This window comes from Protopterus annectens, chromosome 11.part0 (assembly GCF_019279795.1).
Source record: "Protopterus annectens isolate FY-2018-M chromosome 11.part0, PAN1.0, whole genome shotgun sequence".
Taxonomy (NCBI): Eukaryota; Metazoa; Chordata; order Ceratodontiformes; family Protopteridae; genus Protopterus; species Protopterus annectens.
Genome location: NC_056745.1, coordinates 7668804 through 7686001, shown reverse-complemented (window position 1 = coordinate 7686001; position 17198 = coordinate 7668804). Strand labels below are relative to the sequence as shown.

Below are 17198 nucleotides of genomic sequence, written 5' to 3'. Positions count from 1 at the left end.
CAACTTGTTCAGCAGAATGCATTAACTCTTGCAAATCTTTGTGTTCAGCACAGTCAGGAATCAACATAATTTTCTGTTTAAGTAGTCCCATAATATGCTACTGATACTTTAACATATGAAACTGGTAATTTAAAGCCCTAAGGCCAGAGTAGCAGACGTGTATACCTTCTTGCCCCATCTGTCTAAACCTATAGAGTCCCCATCAGAAGGGGTAGGATTTTTGGCAGTAGTAGCCTTAATGCTTTTTGGTCCTTGGGAAATGGTCTCTGGATCCACAGTCTGATTCCTGACAGGAATTTGTGAGAATCAGGTACTCTGTAGTACCCGTCAGGTTTCCTGGGAGCTGGAGGTAAAGTGTCTGGGATAAGGCTGGATTCCAAGAAATCATTATCTACAATCTCCAGAACAGGAGGGATAGCTATAGGCCTGAGTTGAGGCAGGAGTAAAAATTCCCTAAGTCTCTTTTTGGACTCAGAATTGTCTTGGCTTTCCCAGCGGAAATGCTCCTTAAGGGTATGCAAAGTTTCACCAAAAGAAAAATCTTCTGGAGTGGAAGCAGAGGGAATGGAATCCCCTGCATCAGAATCCTCATAAGTAGATAAGGGTAAATCCTGGTAGTCAGAAGGAACAGAGATATCGGATTCCTGATTCGAAGAATCAGAAAGAAAATCGGTTCTAGGTCTCAGAGGGGGGAGGCTGGCTTCCCCTAATTAAGGTAATAAGGTCTTCAGCCATTCTAATAATTTGTTTTTGAGGCATATGGGCCTGAGAATGCAGTTTGGTCGTCGGTCTTCTAAGCGTAGAGCGAGCTTTAGGCCTGAGGAATTTGGTATTTCTAGCTTGAAATGAAGTCGGTTTAATATGAACGTCGGTAGGCCCGAATACACCCTCAGAAGCCGGTGCCTGCACAATGGCTCCGGACCCATCCAAGGTAGAGACATCCGCAGGTTCCATAGTCGAAGAAGCATCACGCAGCATACTGGACTCTGAATGGGTCTCAGTAGAGACCTGCGAATCTGTAGTAGCGGGTATCAGGGGCTACAAAAGCACCTCGAGTACCGGCGGACTGGCGACTAGCTTAACGGAAGCGTCGTCGGCAGTTTTGGACGTATGTGGTCTGTCGCTATCTTTATCCTTATGTTTTTTCAAAAGATCGGTAGTCGGATGGCTTAAAGCCATTTCAAAGTACGGAGATCGAGAACAGAAGTATTTCGGGAGTTGAACAAGGCACAAAACAGACAGTGAGGGAAGGTGACGCAGTAAGAATGAAAATCTCTATGAGGTATTTGCTTCCCACAGGCAAGGCAATTGTTAATTTTTTCTGACATCGGTTAGAACAAGAAAAAGGATCCCCAACTGGGTACTTATCTTGTTGAAGACTTCAGGTCTGAAACTCGAAAATGAAAATTTCAGAAGTCAGCCAACCAGCACTTGCAACCTGCTTCTGCTTCGGGCACCGCACGGCAAGAAAGACTGATGTAATGGTGTTGGCTGCATGTTTTATACCCCTGACGTCATGGAAGAAGCAACAGCATCTGATGCAGAAATCCGAAGACTCTGGTATTCAGGCCGGCTGGGGGCTACCTGCAGGCTGATAACCCAAATGTGATGACTGCAAAAGTGAAACACGAAGATCATCTGGAAAGGGTGTTGACATATTATTAAGGCCAACAGCAGCACAGTGCAGAAAATCACTTTACATACTCAAGAGTTTACAAACAGAAGCTGACCCAAAGACTGCACAGCACTCCACAGAGTCTAACAATTATGTGGAAGCATGTAGTCATTGTGGCTCAGTGTAGTGGGCTGTGCATGCAAATACCCATACATTACACAGGACTAGTCCCAGCACCAAACTCTGCTCTGTTCTACAGATAATCTGCTTTTCCACAACTAGGCCCTGAACTGTCTCAACTATCTGCAGTCATTATCCTGCTTGTCCAAGCTTTTGTGGTCACGGAACACTGCCAAATGTCCCCACTAACTAAATGCGAGATACAGTGTCTTCAGCCTCCTTAAAGCTTCATACACAAGCTACAAAAAGCACTCGATGTGCCACTCAGTGATTATCTAGTCACAGAAATGGAACCCTTTTAGTGAGCAGGACCTCTACTGCATGAAAGTGTGAAGTGGGTTATACACAACAGCACAATCTACTTTATTAACTGAAACACAAATTGTTCCGGTACCACTAACTCACTTGATGATCACTTCACCAAGACATACTTGCGAATGGTAGCAAGTTTAAATAATATGCTTTTTCAAGGGCAAAATCCTTTGGATGCCCACCCTGACGTGACATTTCTGCCTGCACACCCCTGAACTACAGCTATACTGTTTCCGAGGTCACACAACCTTGGAGCAAATACATGTACATACAGACAAGCTGCAAGCAATTAAGCTATAAACAGCTGAACCTAAAATACAAGCCAACCTCCAATAGAACTAGTGGGCAGGAACTCTAGCAGGCAGGCACGAAAAACTATTCCAGTTAACAGACCAAAGGGCAGTAACTACTAACTTATTTTTGTTTAAACACAAATGTAAAACTTGAAAATATCAATAACAGCATATATTTTTATTTCTCTTTTCTGACATTGTCATATCTTTACTTCCTTGCACTGTCCTTGACCAGTTTCTTAACTTGTTCTCAAACTAGACCGATTCATAATCCAGTCAGATACTTACTGCGGAGGTCTCATCAGATACAATTTTCTGAGGCTGGGGTTCTGCTTCTTCTGGAGTCACAGGTACAGATTCCCTATGCTTTTCAATCAGCACCACCATTTTTTTCTTTGGAAGCTTGTCTCCTGTACAAGAAAAGCAGTAGAAACAATAAACTTAAAATTCCACTCCAGATCTGCTGTAATATTGAGCTCATCACTTCACCATAAAATATGTTTGATAGGGATTAAAATACATTATACAGAGCAGTACCTGATGAAACGTTACAATCTTCTTACACTACCAGTTGTGTTTACTTACCATAAACGAAGATGTCCGAGTGTGGAGGCATGTATCTTTGAGATCTAGGGTGACCAAGGATGCCTGAGGTGATAACACGGGCAGAATTTTGTAGGGTTAGCATTTTGAGTTTGGGAACTAGCAACATATTTAGACTTGATAGGTCCAAGACAGGTATCCAAGTTCCCTTTTCTTGGCACTAGAACAATCCTGAGTAAAGTCTTGTGCCCCTTTTCTTTTAGGGGTGCTAGTTCTATGAAGCCCTACCCAAGCAACACACCAACCTTATTAAAGCCTCCTACAGCTGCCTTTTTAGCCAGTATGATCATAGGAAGTTACTAGGCTATTGGCCCTGAGGCCCTTACAAGCCTACCCATGAATTTAGCCCATGTTCCAACAAATCAGCACCCTATGCCACTGTCCTGCAGGGACACAGGTGGAATCCCAGGAGTGTATTTTCTGTTCTCCATCCAGTTATCAAGTTTGCACTTAAAAAGCTTTAATGAGGTACTCTGCTTTATGTGGAGAAGGAGTCTATCCCATAAAAGGGGGAGTCTCTCTGGGACACAAATCTGTCCTGCCAACAAGCGCCACAGACCAGGTTGAGGTTGCGCATGCGGGTTACTCGAGTGGAACTTGACTTGTGGATATGGAGCAGTCCCATCAGGCTAGGGTCTGAGATTGTCTTGTGTGCCAGACAGAGGTCACCTCTGAGGAGTCTGTAGGAACCTGAGTAGAGGGACAGGGGTTTTATCCTGTGTAGGGAATTTGAGGCCCTGGATTTTCCAGGTGAGGAACCTCTGTGGTCTCTCCAGTTGCTGCATGTGCTTTGTGAGGTACATGCCGAAAGGGGCATTGTACTCAATACATAATGCATCTTATAAGGGAAGAATACAGGGATGTTATGACCTTGTCCCTGGATGAGATACCCTTTCTAATAAGGTGGGCTATGTACAAATCTTTGTGTACAACGGAGGCAATATGGTGGTCAAAAGTCAGTTTGCTATCAACCTGGGTGCCCAGGTCCCTCACAACTGATTGCATGCCTTATTACCAATGTGATAATCTGTGGGGACGTCACTCTCCCCAAAAGGGATGATGATGCATTCTCTGGCATTCAGTTTGAGGCCATGTTTCTGGCACCAGTCATTTGTTTGGGTGAGACCCTCTTGGAGGATGCCCACATCACTAGGGGAACTGACGACAGTGCTCAGCTTGCAGTCATCTGCAAATCTCGTCAGCCATAGCCCACTAGATTTGGCCTGTACCTCTGAGAAGTATATCCAAAACAGCAGAGTGCCCAAGACCGATCCCTGGGGTACACCACTTGTTACGGGTCTAGTACTTGAGGTGGCTTCCTCTATTTTGACTAGGTGGGTTCCATCAGTGAGCCAGTTTGCTACCCATCTGGTAACATATGGATTGATGCCTAGTTAACACAGTTTACCTATTACACCTTAGTGGGGAATAGTATTGAAGGCCTTTGCCAGGTCAAGGAAGGTGGTGTGCATGGTCTTTCCCTCATCTATGGCCTTGGTGACTGTCTCAAAGAAGTTGACCAAATTTAACAGGCATGACCTCCCCTTGGTAAAATCAAACTGTGTGGGATCAAGTGTCTGGAGGTGATAATCCGCTCCATGCCCTTGCAGATCAGGTTAGTTAGGCTGATGGGTCTATAATTTCCTAAATCGGTGGACTCTCCACCTTTGTGCAAAGGGATGACAGTAGCTGTCCTCTACTCCACTGGGACGAAGCCGGTACTCAGGCTTTGGCTGAATAGGGTGCCTAACGGTGCTGCAAGTTCCTGCCTAAGTTCATGTAGGATGCAGCAGCCTGGAATGTTATCGGGTCCCATGGAGGCTGTATTTTTTGCCTTTGAGAGGGCAGTGATGACTTGCTCCCTATAAGGGGAGGGGGGGGGGCAGGTATTGGTTTTACTAATGGGCGGGACACAGGAATGATGTTTTCACTGAACTGGTCTGCCAGCAGGAATACCTGTTGGCTTCGTGAGACAGGCAAATTGTAATTTGTAACCCATTTCTACTGTGTTTAGGACTCATGGGTTCTAAGTAATGTTCGTCCTTTCTGTTAAGAACAAGGCAAGTCTTCCCCTAGTTCTGAAGAGTAGGAGGGAAGAGTCAAAAGAGCTGTAAAGGGAAGGGTTGGAGTGGGGACTTGGGAGAAGGGGGAGAGGAGGTACCAACCTGAGCCATGGTCTCTCCTTGCTAAGCTTAGTCATTTTGCCATCTTCTTTGTGGTTTTTGTTGTCTATCCCTTCTAGCAATTCTCCCTCTGTCCAGGTTGAGATGAAAAAGACCAGGACTTGGTAGGGTGTTTCCTGCTATTCTAAGCAGCTGAACCTGCAAGGCTAAACCTGTAAAATGTCTTGAACAGTATGCATGGATTTACCTTTGTTCTCCAGCTTCTTGCTTCAGCCTTAAGATCCAAACAAAAACACCTTGCCCAAAGGTGCATCCAGGAGTTCAGACTTCACATATCCTGGGTGGGACTGTGTTCTGAACCAGGCACGTCTATGGATAACTATCCCAGAGACAGCTACCCTGCTTGATGTTTCTACAGCATCAAAGACACAATGCAGAGAATGCTTAGTAATCTGGGAAAGTACAGTTGCGCACACTTACCATAAATGTAGATGTTCGAGTGTATTCACTGCTGCAGTCATCACATTTGGGTTTTCTGCTTTTAGGTAGCCCTCAGCCGGCCTGAATACCAGAGTCTTCGGATTTCTGCATCGGATGTGGTCTTCTTCCATGACATCAGGTCGTCAGGGGGTTTAAAACATGCAACCGACACCATTACATCAATTTTTCTTGCTCCAGATGTCAGATGCCCCCACAGTGGGAAGCAATTATATGGTATGGAACACCCTCAGCAAAAAGCAAATACATGTTATAATATATATATATATATATATATATATATATATAGGTTTACTATTGAAATAGCGATCGCACTTAGTCGAACGGCCACTTCTGCGACGTATTTACACGAACCGAAACCGTGAAAATTGTTCCCCACTGACAGGCATTCGACGTTCGACATTACCGGCCGCACAACACCTCCACACCCATGCTACCATGGCTCACGCAGGGGCGAGGATCTGCCGTTCGCACAATTGGATTCGACCGCGGTGACATTCGCTCTTCAGCCTTCGCGCAAGTCGGGTCGCACATAGTCGGATCGGCATTTCAATGGTAAACCATATATATATATATATATATATATATATATATATATATATATATATATATATATATATATATATATATATACATACATACCAAACAAAAAAGAAAGTTAGAGTCAAAAGAAGTCAGGGGGTTATACAGGGAGGGTAACCAGGACTGCAGCAGTGTGAACACTCGAACATCTACATTTATGCTAAGTGTACACAAAGTACAGTTTTGTACCTACCATAAATGTAGATGTTCGAGTGCTCATACAACTGCAGTCATAACAGATGGGTTATCCTGCCGTCAGGCGGGTCCTCGGTCGGCCGAATTCCAAAGTCTAGGTCTGGCGTCGGTTGTCATCGCTTCTTCCCTGACGTCAGTGCGGCAGGGGTATAAAAGAGGCAGCCGACGCCATTTTCTTCAGTTTTTCTTGCCCCAGATGTCAGGTGCCCCCAGAAGAAAGGCAAACATAATGTTATGCAAAGATGCAATGTTGACAAATCAAAAACAGTAGTTGCAAGCAAATACACCATAAAAGAATACCCGAAAAAGGTTATATGAAAAGTGTTTGTCATAAGGCCTGTCCTAAGAGGGGATGGAGGGAGGGAAACCTGGACTGCTGCTGTATGAGCACTCGAACATCTACATTTATGGTAGGTACAAAACTGTACTATGTTCATCGTGCATACAACTGCAGTCATAACCGATGGGTAGAACCCCAACGCTAAGTAAGGGTGGTAGGCACTAGGTGGAACTAGGAGGGGCTAGGATGCCCTGCAGGACTGCTGTGGCAAAGGCCGCTCTAGATTTTGAGTATAGTGGGAGGTGATAGTGCTTGGAGAAAGTGTGCATTGAACTCCAGGTGGCTGCTTCCCAAATGTTCTTGGTAGGGACCCCCCTGAGGAAGGCTGCAGGGGTAGCTGTGGCTCTGGTAGAGTGGGATCTGATGCATGCTGGCACAGTTTTTCCATGAAATGAGTAACAAAAGCGTATGCAGTGGGCTATCCATTTTGAAATTGTCTGTTTGGAAATAGCCTTTCCCTGAGCACCTACAGCATAGGACACAAAGAGTTGCTCAGATTTCCTGAATGGCTTTGTTCTGTCCAAGTAGTAACAAAGTTGTCTGTGAGTGTCCAAGGAATGTAGTAGTCTTTCCCTTTTGTTTTGTGGATTAGGATAAAAGGTAGGTAAGTGGATAGTCTGATTCAAAGCTACACTGGATACTACCTTTGGCATAAAGGTAGGATTGGTTCGTAAGGAAACTGTCCTGATGGAAAATGATGAATGGTTGCACAGCCATGAGGGCCTGTAGCTCCGAAACCCTGCGTGCTGAGGTGATAGCCAGAAGAAAGGCTGTTTTCCATGACAAGTACTGTAACTCTGTTGAAGAAGCTGGCTCGAAGGGAGGAAGGGTCAGCTTTTCCAATATGTAGCTGAGGTCCCAAGCAGGGACTGGTGGTTTCCTTGGGGGTTTTAAATTCTTTGCCCCTCTGAGGAACTGCCTTAAGAGAGGGTGAGAGAATAAAGGAGGATCTGTGTTGTATTGTGCAGAAATGGCTGAAGTGTGGATCTTGATGGAGGAGAAGGAAAGTCCATTGTTTAACATCTCAGCTAGGTACTGTAAAATTTGAGGTATATTTATTACCAAAGGATTCTGTCCCTTTTCTTGATTCCATGCACAAAATCGTTTCCATTTGGCAGAATAGGCTTTTCTAGTAGAAGGTCTTCTGGCCTCCAATATGACATCCTGCACCTCCTTGGAGAGGAGGGTCTGTTGGGAAATTAAGGAATTCTCCATGCAGCTAGATTTAGGGTTTTGAGCTGGCTGTGAAGGGTTTTGTAGCTGTGCTGGGACAACAGAAGAGGGACTAGAGGTAGGATCCATGGTGGGGAATGTGTCAGGCTCTTCAGGAGGGGATACCAGTGTTGTCTTGGCCAGTCTGGAGCGATGAGAATTCATTTTCGTCCTCTCTGCTCTGGCGTTTAATAGAACTTTGGGCAGCAGAGGAAGAGGCGGGAAGGCATAGAGGGTCAATGTTGTCCAATTGAAGGAGAGTGCGTTCACTTTCCAGGCCTGTGGATGATCCACATGTGGATGATCCTGTGGATGATAGGTTCTTGAACAACATTTTTTCAACTGGCAATTTCTGTGGGTAGCAAAGAGATCTATGTCTGGCTGTCCCCATGCCAGAGGTATCTGTGAAAACTTGAGGATGCAACTTCCATTCATGTGGATCTGTCATATTTCTGCTTAGGTTTTGTGTGTTTTCCTTCCCTGTAGGGGGAAGTCATTGTGTCTGTTTTCTAAAAGACTGTGATCTATCTTCTCCACCTCTTGGGGTTGGTGCTTGCCACTGTCTGGCTCTGAAAGATCCTTGAGGTTGCCCCCTACCCCTTGGGTGCCTGTATCTGCCCCTTTGAGGTCTGTCCATGGCTGGAAAGGACCAATTTTTTGAAGGGTAGTTTCTGCTGAAACGTGGAGGCTGTACCTGCAGGAAATCTTTCACTGTTTGCATTGATTTCGCTTTTTCCTCCATTTTCTTTAGCACCTCCTCAGCTTTAACACCAAACAATACATCTTTTTGAAGAGGTGCATCTAATAATTTAGCTTTGACATGATCTGGTAAGGTTTGCTCTTTGAGCCAAGCATGCCTACTATAACAGACCCCGTAACAGCAGCTCTACATGAGGCCTCTAAAGCATCAAAACCACACTGCAAGGTATGTTTACCCACTTGCTCTGCACCATGCAACAAATCCTGCAACTCTTTTAAATCTGGTTGTTCTGGTTGTGTCATCTTGCTTTTCAGCTGAGATATCAAAAACTGTTGATACTTTAACATATGGAACTGACAGTTTAATGCCCTCGTGGTTAAAGTGGCCGAGGTGTACACCTTTTTCCCCCACCTTTCTAAAGCTCTGGAATCTCGCTCTGAAGGTAATGGCTTTTTAGCAGTAGAGGCCTTAATTCCCTTGGGACCCTGTGAAATTGTTTCTGGGTCAGCAGTATGGCTTTTATATAGGAACTGGTGAGAATCAGGAACCCGGTAATACCTGTCTGGTTTAACAGGAGGTGGAGGCAAAGAATCTGGATTAAGGCTGGCTTCTGTGTACACATCATCCAATATATCTAAAACAGGAGGGATAGCCAGAGGCCTATGCTGGGGGAGCAGAAGAAATTCCCTGAGCCTTTTCTTGGAATCTGAGTAATCTTGGCCTTCCCAGTGAAAGTGTTCCCTCAATGTATGCAGGGTTTCCCCAAAAGAGAAATCCTCAGGGGGGGGGGGGGGGGAGACCAAGGGAATAGACTCCTCTGCATCAGAGTCTTCGAATGGAGAATAGGCATAATCCTGGTCCTCAGATAGTTTTGACGTAATAGAAGCTTGATCTGAGGAAGGGTAGTCTTCCTCTAATTTGGGCCTTTTGTCAAAGGGGGGTTGAGAACCCCTGATAAGAGTAATCAAATCCTCAGCCATTTTAAGCATCTGTTTTTTTAGGCATGGTGCCTTGAGAGGGGGTCTGAGGAACCTGTTTTTTGGTTTTCATGGCTGCTTTAGATTTAGTGAAGGCTTTAATAGAGAAGGAGGAAGGCCTGAAGACCCCTTGAGAAATGTCAGGCCTGTCTAAATTCTGAGTTTCCCCGCCAGGAGTGGCGTCGGGATCTGTAGTAGGAATGGGGGCCGAGGAGCCTGCGACCTCGGGGTACTGAAGACACCGGTAATGCATTGTCATTGGTACTCAGGGGCTGCGTAAGCGCCTTGCTGAGTATCGGAGAACCGGTAGTCGGCCTTAGCGTGGCTTCAGTAGGTGGTGCGGACCTTGTATGTCGGTCCTTATCTTTGCGTTTTTTGCTCAAAACTGGAGTCGGAGTATCCGACGACATAATATAATTACATTTTTTGCCAAAAAAGTGAAGGGCGAACTCCGCCCGATGCTTAATAGTGCGCTTACTGAATCTAGCACAAAAATGGCAGGCCGAGACGTTGTGGTCTGGGCCTAAGCAAGGTATACAAAAAGAGTGAAAATCCTTATGCGGTATTTGCTTCCCACATGAAATGCAATTATTAACTTTGTCTGACATCGGTCTGAAGCAAGAAAAGTTTCCCCAATGGGGTACTTGGCTTTAAAGAAGACTTCGGCTGAAATACTTCCGTAAATCTCAGGAGCTGACCAACCGGCACTTGCGAACTGCTTCTGCTTCGGGCACTGCGCGGTAAGAAAGACTGAAGAAAATGGCGTTGGCTGCCTCTTTTATACCCCTGCCACACTGACGTCAGGGAAGAAGCGATGACAACCGACGCCGGACCTAGACTTTGGAATTCGGCCGACCGAGGACCCGCCTGACGGCAGGATAACCCATCTGTTATGACTGCAGCTGTATGCACGATGAATATCTGTACTATGTTCTTCATGTTTCACTGTTGCAGTCATCATATTTGGGTTGATTCCCAATCCTAAGGAAGGGTGGAGGCAGTTAAAGAGCATTGGGGCTAGCAATAAGGCCCTGTAAGATTGCTGTGACAAATTCATCTCTGGATTTAGAAAAGATAGGGAGGTGGTAATGCTTGGTGAAAGTATGTACAGAGCTCCAGGTGGCAGCTTCCAGGATGTCCCTGGTAGGGACTCCTCTGAGAAATGCTGTGGAGGATAGATGCAGCCCTGGTGGGATGTGATCTTATCCCCTTGTGGGGTAGGTTTTCCATGGTGCTTGCAGCAGAAATGGATGCAATGGCCTATCCACTTTGAAATGGTTTGCTTTGAAATGGCCTTCCCCTCTGCCCCTGCAGCAAAACTAACTAGCAGCTGGTCAGACTTTCTGAGAGGCTTAGTTCTGTCCAAGTAGAATCTAAGCTGTCTGTGCACATCCAGAGAATGCAGTATCCTTTCCCCCTTACTTTGAGGATTAGGGGAAAAAGTAGGCAAATGAATGGACTGTTTAGAGCCACACCAGACACCACCTTGGGCATAAAGGATGAATTGGTCCTGAGGGAAACCCTGTCCACATGGAAGATAATGAAGGGTTCCCACTGTCATGACAGCCTGCAGTTCAGACACTCTTCTTGCTAAAGTAAGGCTGTTTCAGTTCTGCTGTAGCAGCTGGTTCAAAGAGGGGAAGAGTCAGTTTTTCCAATACAAAGTTAAGGTCCCAGGCGGGAGTGGGAGCTCTCCTAGGGGGCCTTAAATTTTTGGCCCCTCTAAGGAATTGTTTTAGCAGGGGATGAGAGAAAAAGGGGTGGCTCAGTAGTATAACGAGCTGAAAAAAGAAGTTACGTACTCACCATAACGTTCCATCTGAGTAGGTAACTTCATTTGTCAGCAACCTGTGGGTATCGGATCCAAATTGGATCCGAGCCGACAGCTTTATTCAGCTAAGATCCGAGCACCGAACTCCTCCCCTTACCCATAACCCCCTGCCACCCCTCTCTGTCCTCAGATCGAGTTTGCTATAGTTATCATAGAATACTACAAAAGAAAGGATCAGCTAAACATCCTAACCTGATGTCATCTGGAAAGGAAGCACAAAGATCCTAAAAGGACGAACTACAGGTTAGGGAGACGGAGGGGGGGGGGGGGGGTTGGTTGCTGACAAATGAAGTTACCTACTCAGATGGAACGTTATGGTGAGTACATAACTTCTTTATCTGAAGTAGTTAACTTCATTTGTTCATCAACCTGTGGGAGGTCCTCATTGAAGAATACTCCAGAGCACTGCAGAGCCAAAGGACGCCCTCCCTCTGGAAATTATATGCAACTTGTAATGGGTAATAAAAGTATGGGATGAAGCCCAAGTGGCTGCTGAACAAATGTCATCCAAGGACACTCTGGACCAAAAAGCAGAAGTAGAAATTGATAGAGTAGAATGGGCGTGAACTCAGACAGGTTCAGATCGGCCAGAACTCTTATATGCGAGAAGTATACATTGGGAAATCCATCTGGACAATGTAGCTTTTGACACAGGTTTACCCAAAAAGGGTTTAGCAAAGGATACAAGGAGTTGCTCAGATTTCCTATGTTCAGCAGTCCTGTGTAAGTAGAACCTCAATTGTCTGTGCACGTCCAAAGAATGTAATTTGTATTCACTTTTGTTATGATAATTTGGGGAAAAAAATGGTAAATTGATAGATTGATTAATGCTGGACTCAGAGGCAACTTTAGGAAAAAGGAGGGATTGGTCCTGAAGAAAACTCTGTCTTTATGAAAGACCAGGTATGGAGGTTTGGCACAAAGGGCTTGAAACTCCGAAACCCTTCTAGCCGAAGTGATAGCAATGAGAAAGGCCGTTTTCCAAGATAAATATTTTAGATCCATCGAAGCTGCAGGTTCAAAGGGAATGCCAGTAAGAGCCTGGAGAACAAGGGTTAAATCCCATGGAGGGACTGCATCCTTAACAGGAGGCCTTAACAAGAAAGTACCTTTTAAGAAAGTCTTGCAGATCTTAGAAGAAGCTAAAGGACTGAGATCACTCCCCACATGAAAGTGGGAAATTGCTGCTAATTGGACTTTGACCGTAGAGGAGCTGGCACCTTGGTCAAATAAATATGACAAAAAATCTAATACAGCTGGTATTGGGGCTGTAAAGGGATCCAAATTTCTATGTTCCGCCCAGATCGAAAAACGTTTCCATTTGCTCTTATAGACCTTTCTAGTAGAAGGTTTATGAGTGGCTACTAAAATAGCCTTAACAAAAGAGGAGATGCCGGGAGTCCTAGCTATTATTGGAACTGGATCAACCAAGCTGTGAGCTTCAGATTGTCCAGGTTTGGGGTTGTCAACCCTAGGGGGTGAGATATCAGATCCGGAGTGGGATCCAAAATCCATGGAGGATTCACTAGATGAGTCCATAGGTAAGGGAACCACGTTTGACGAGGCCAGAATGGGGCTATGAGGATCACTCTCCTCCCCAACCGATGAGCTTTCTGCAAGACTTTTAACGTCAGAGGAAGAGGCGGATAAGCATAAAGTAGACTGGATGGCCAAACATGCACTACAGCGTCTCTGGGGGATTCCCCTGGTGGGGGAAGTAGAGCAAAGTACTCGTTGCACTCTGCGTTCTAAGGCAACGCGAAGAGATCGCAGCAAGGTTGACCCCACTTGAGGAAGATTTGCTTCGCTACTCTCGGGTTCAGAGACCACTCGTATGGTGATCGGATGGTTTGACTCAGCCTGTCTGCCAAAATGTTCGACCGACCCGGTATGTGCGTTATGAGAGAGCGGTTTGGTGGCGATCGCCCATTCCCAAACTCTCATGGCCTCTCGACAAAGCGGACAGGATCTGGTTCCCCCGTTTGTTGATATACCAGACTACTGACATGTTGTCTGTTTGAATTGCAATTGTCCCCAAGGGAAGAAGGGGAGTGCTTGCAATGCTAAAAGCACCGCCCTCATCTCTAGGACACTGTTGTGCAACAAGGTCTCAGAGTGGGTCCACGTGCCTTGGATGGTTCTGCCCATGCAGTGCCCCCCCCCCCCCCACACAAGGCGAGAAGCATCTGTGGTCACCGTGGCTTGGGGTGGGGACATTGAGAAGGGGCACCCTTCCCGGAGATCCGAGGACTGGATCCACCAGAGTAGGGATTTCCTGCAAACCTTGCTGAGGGGGATAGATGCACTTAGCGGATGTTGCAGGATGGATCATTGAACCTGCAAGGTCCATTGTAGGACCCTCATGTTTAGACTAACTAGAGGTGTCAGGTTGATGGCCGCAGCCATGGAACCTAGTGCCCTCAGGACCAATTCCGCTGGAGGAGCTGGGGACTGTAGGAGGGCCAGCACGTGGAGTGTCAAAGTTCGAAGCCTGTCCGGAATTAGGAAGACCCTCAGCAGGTTTGTGTCTAGCCTGGCCCCTATGAAATCCAAGATTTGAGTTGGTTGAAGGGAAGATTTCTTGAGATTGATTGAGATTCCCAGATGAGAGGCCAAGTGAAGGAAGTAATTCCTGGCTAAACTTAGTAGATGCCTGGTGGGGGCAGTCAGGAGCCAGTCGTCTAGGTACGGAAAGACCTGTATTTCCTGAAGCCTCAGGTGGGCCGCTACAACTGCCAAAACTTTGGTGAACACCCTGGGGGCTGTGGTGAGACCAAAGGGGAGGACCCTGAACTGATAGTGGCTGGCTCCCAGCCGGAAGCGGAGAAACCTTCTAGATCGTCTGTCCATCAAAATGTGGTAGTACGCATCCTTGAGGTCTATAAAGCACATCCAGTCATTCTCCTGCAGGAGTGGGAGAATGGATTGAATGGTGACCATCTGGAACATTTTTTTGGCAACCGACAGGTTTAGTGTGGACAGGTCAAGGATTGGTCTTATGTCCCCAGTCTTTTTTGGCACCAGAAAGAACCTGGAGTAAAAGCCTGATCCGGATTGATCTTGGGGGACGGGCTGGATTGCTCTTTTTTCTAGCAGCTGCTTTATTTCTGTGGCTGCTGCCTCCCTTTGATTGGGTGGGACATCAAGGAGGCTCCGGGGTCTGAGAGGGAGATTCAGAAAGGGGATAGTGTAACTTCTGGATATGATTCGAAGCACCCAGCGATCCGTTCTAATGGACTCCCAAACTGCTAGGTGCCTCGAGAAATGCCCCCAGACTTCCTCCAGAGTGGAGCAGTCGGGTAACCCCTCAGGGCTGCTGCTCGGGCCGATCCGAAAAGGGTTCTCTTGACCCAAAATTCTTCGGTCCTCCTCTGCCTCTGGGCCAGCATTCCACCGTGTCCTCCTCTGCCTCTGAAGGACGAGGGGTCTGGAGCGAAACGGGACTGTTGAGATTTCCGGAACCACATCTTTTGTCCCCTTTGGTTCCTGGAGAAGGACCTCTGCGGAGCAGAGAAGCGGATCCCGACGGCAGACGTCTTCACGTCTTTCTTGCTCTGGACCAGCGTGTCACGGACGGTCTTGCCAAACTGCGAAGAGCCGTCAAAAGGGGCATTTGCAAAGGACGCCTTGAAGGGTTCTGCAAAGTCACAGAGATGGAGCCAAGCATGCCGCCGTAAGAAAATGCCCGCTCCGCTAGCTCTAGCGGCTCCTTCTGTAGCATGGAAAAGAAGCCGCATGGAAGTGTTCGAAATGGACTTAAGAGTGGCCATTCAAGTTGAGAATGTTTTCTTATCCTCGGCCGACATGGACTCTGGGGTCGACCCGGCGTATTCCTTGATGAGATCCCGCTGGAGTCTTATCACGTGCCATATAGTTCAGCGCCCTTACGGAGAAGGTAGCCGAAGCGAACACCCGCTTCCCTAGGCGGTCCATCGTCCAAGACTCCTTGTCGGGAGGATGGACCGAAGAGGTAGATGGGCCTGCGTCAAACGCCTCCAGAAACACAGACTCATCGGAGGAAGGTTTTTGGGCTGACCACCCCCCTCTAATACGAAGCATTTCCATAATGTCTCCGAAGGAGACGTCCTTGGGGGGGGGGGGGGTGACCTTGCGGAACCTTCCTGTAAGTCTGTGTCCTCTGTCAGGGACTCGGTTAAGTCCAAGTGCCTCCTCTTGCACTTGCGTTTGTGAGGAACTTCCTCGGGGGGGCTGTCCGAAGATGCCTCACCAACCACAGCCTGTTCCTCTAAGGGAACCATCTGGGGCGTAGGCTGTCCCTGGGGACGGGTGATGGAAGGTAGAACCGTAGCAGGAGCCTGGGGTCAAGAATCCCTCGACAAGACCCTCTCCACAACATCGAACGCCGAAGGGGAACTGCTCTCTCTAGGACACGAGAGCAGTCCCCTCGGATCCGAGGCGTGGACCGGAGACGGTGCCAATGCAATCGGATCCGAAGGGCCAGTATGCTCCGACCGAGACGGAGCCGAAGACACACTGACACCCCCGGATCCGAAGCTCAGCTCACGGCTCTGAGAGCTCGGATCCGAAAAGGGACCTAACAAACTCGAGGGTGCGGTCGGAGCCGAAATAGGGTGTACTATCGGCGCCGAGCCTCTCCTGGCTCCAATTCTACCTGGATCCGACGGCTCCAAACCCCGGAAGTGGGTCGGAGAAGGAGCAATCGGGGTGAAAAATGGGGTCGAGCTACCCCCCGGAGGGGGGAAGGGAAGGAGCACTCCCATCTGCAGTTGGGCCTGGATAAACCTACGCATCATCGGGTCCATATCTGCATCGGACAAACTTCGAGTAGATCTAGACGAGGCCACCGAGGCTGGCCTGGAGTACCACCACGATGACCTCGAAGGCGACTGGGTCTCCTTCCTCTGGCTCTGGGGAAAAACGAGGTGAATGGAGTTGGGAAGGAGAAGGCCTGGACGTCCTAGGAGAGACTGTTTAACCTGCGGAGCCAAGGAGGAAGATTCGGCCTGCTGCTTGTGGTGTTTCTCCTTTTCTCCCTCCTAGGTTCCCTCTCCTCCTGAGCCAAGGTGGGAGGGTGAGTCCCGGCCAGGGGAGCAGGGATGGAAGGTGGGACCGCCACGGTCACAGTCAGTGCCGCCGAGGGAGAAGAGGATGAAGCCGAGTCCGGGGGCAGAAGTCCCGCCAGAATTAGCTTCATCTTCCTGTCCCTCAAAGCCCTGGGGTTAAAGGCTGCACAAATTGTGCAGCCAGAGGAGAGATGGTCAACCCCAAGGCAGATAACACAAAGAGTGTGGCCATCCGCTGGGGATAGCTTATGGCCACACTTGGACCTGGTGCATTTGGAAAAAATTGCTTTCGGGGCCTCAGACATGGTAACAAAAGATGGGCCCAACCCACACAGAAACCTTCACACACACGGGGGGGGAGGGAGGAAGACTAAACTAACTAAAAGACTGAACAATTACTAACAAATTTAGCAATTTACAAGAAAAGGGGAAAACACTCACTCGTCCATGGATTAAACTGAAAACTAGGTAAAAAAAGTAATTTTTTATATATAAACTCACGAAAACCTAAGTTTGGAAACTCGTTCTAGATGTTTGAATAAGCCGCGGCAAACGAGATCTGGGGACAGAGAGGGATGGCAGGGGGTTATGGGTAAGGGGGAGGAGCTTGGAGCTCAGATCTTAGCTGAATAAAGCTGCCGGCTTGGATCTGATTCAGATCAGATACCCACAGGTTGATGAACAAATGAAGT

The 17198-nt window shown here is 47.4% G+C and overlaps 1 protein-coding gene across 1 annotated transcript in view; it reads right to left on the bottom strand.

The window, feature by feature from the left end:
* Nucleotides 1-2804, bottom strand: part of LOC122815111 (zinc finger protein 845-like) — a 226219-nt gene extending 223415 nt beyond the window's left edge. The window contains exon 1 of the mRNA XM_044087354.1: nucleotides 2689-2804. The gene's annotated coding sequence lies outside the window, so the exon portion shown is untranslated. The remainder of the gene's footprint in view (nucleotides 1-2688) is intronic.
* Nucleotides 2805-17198: the final 14394 nt, after the last annotated feature.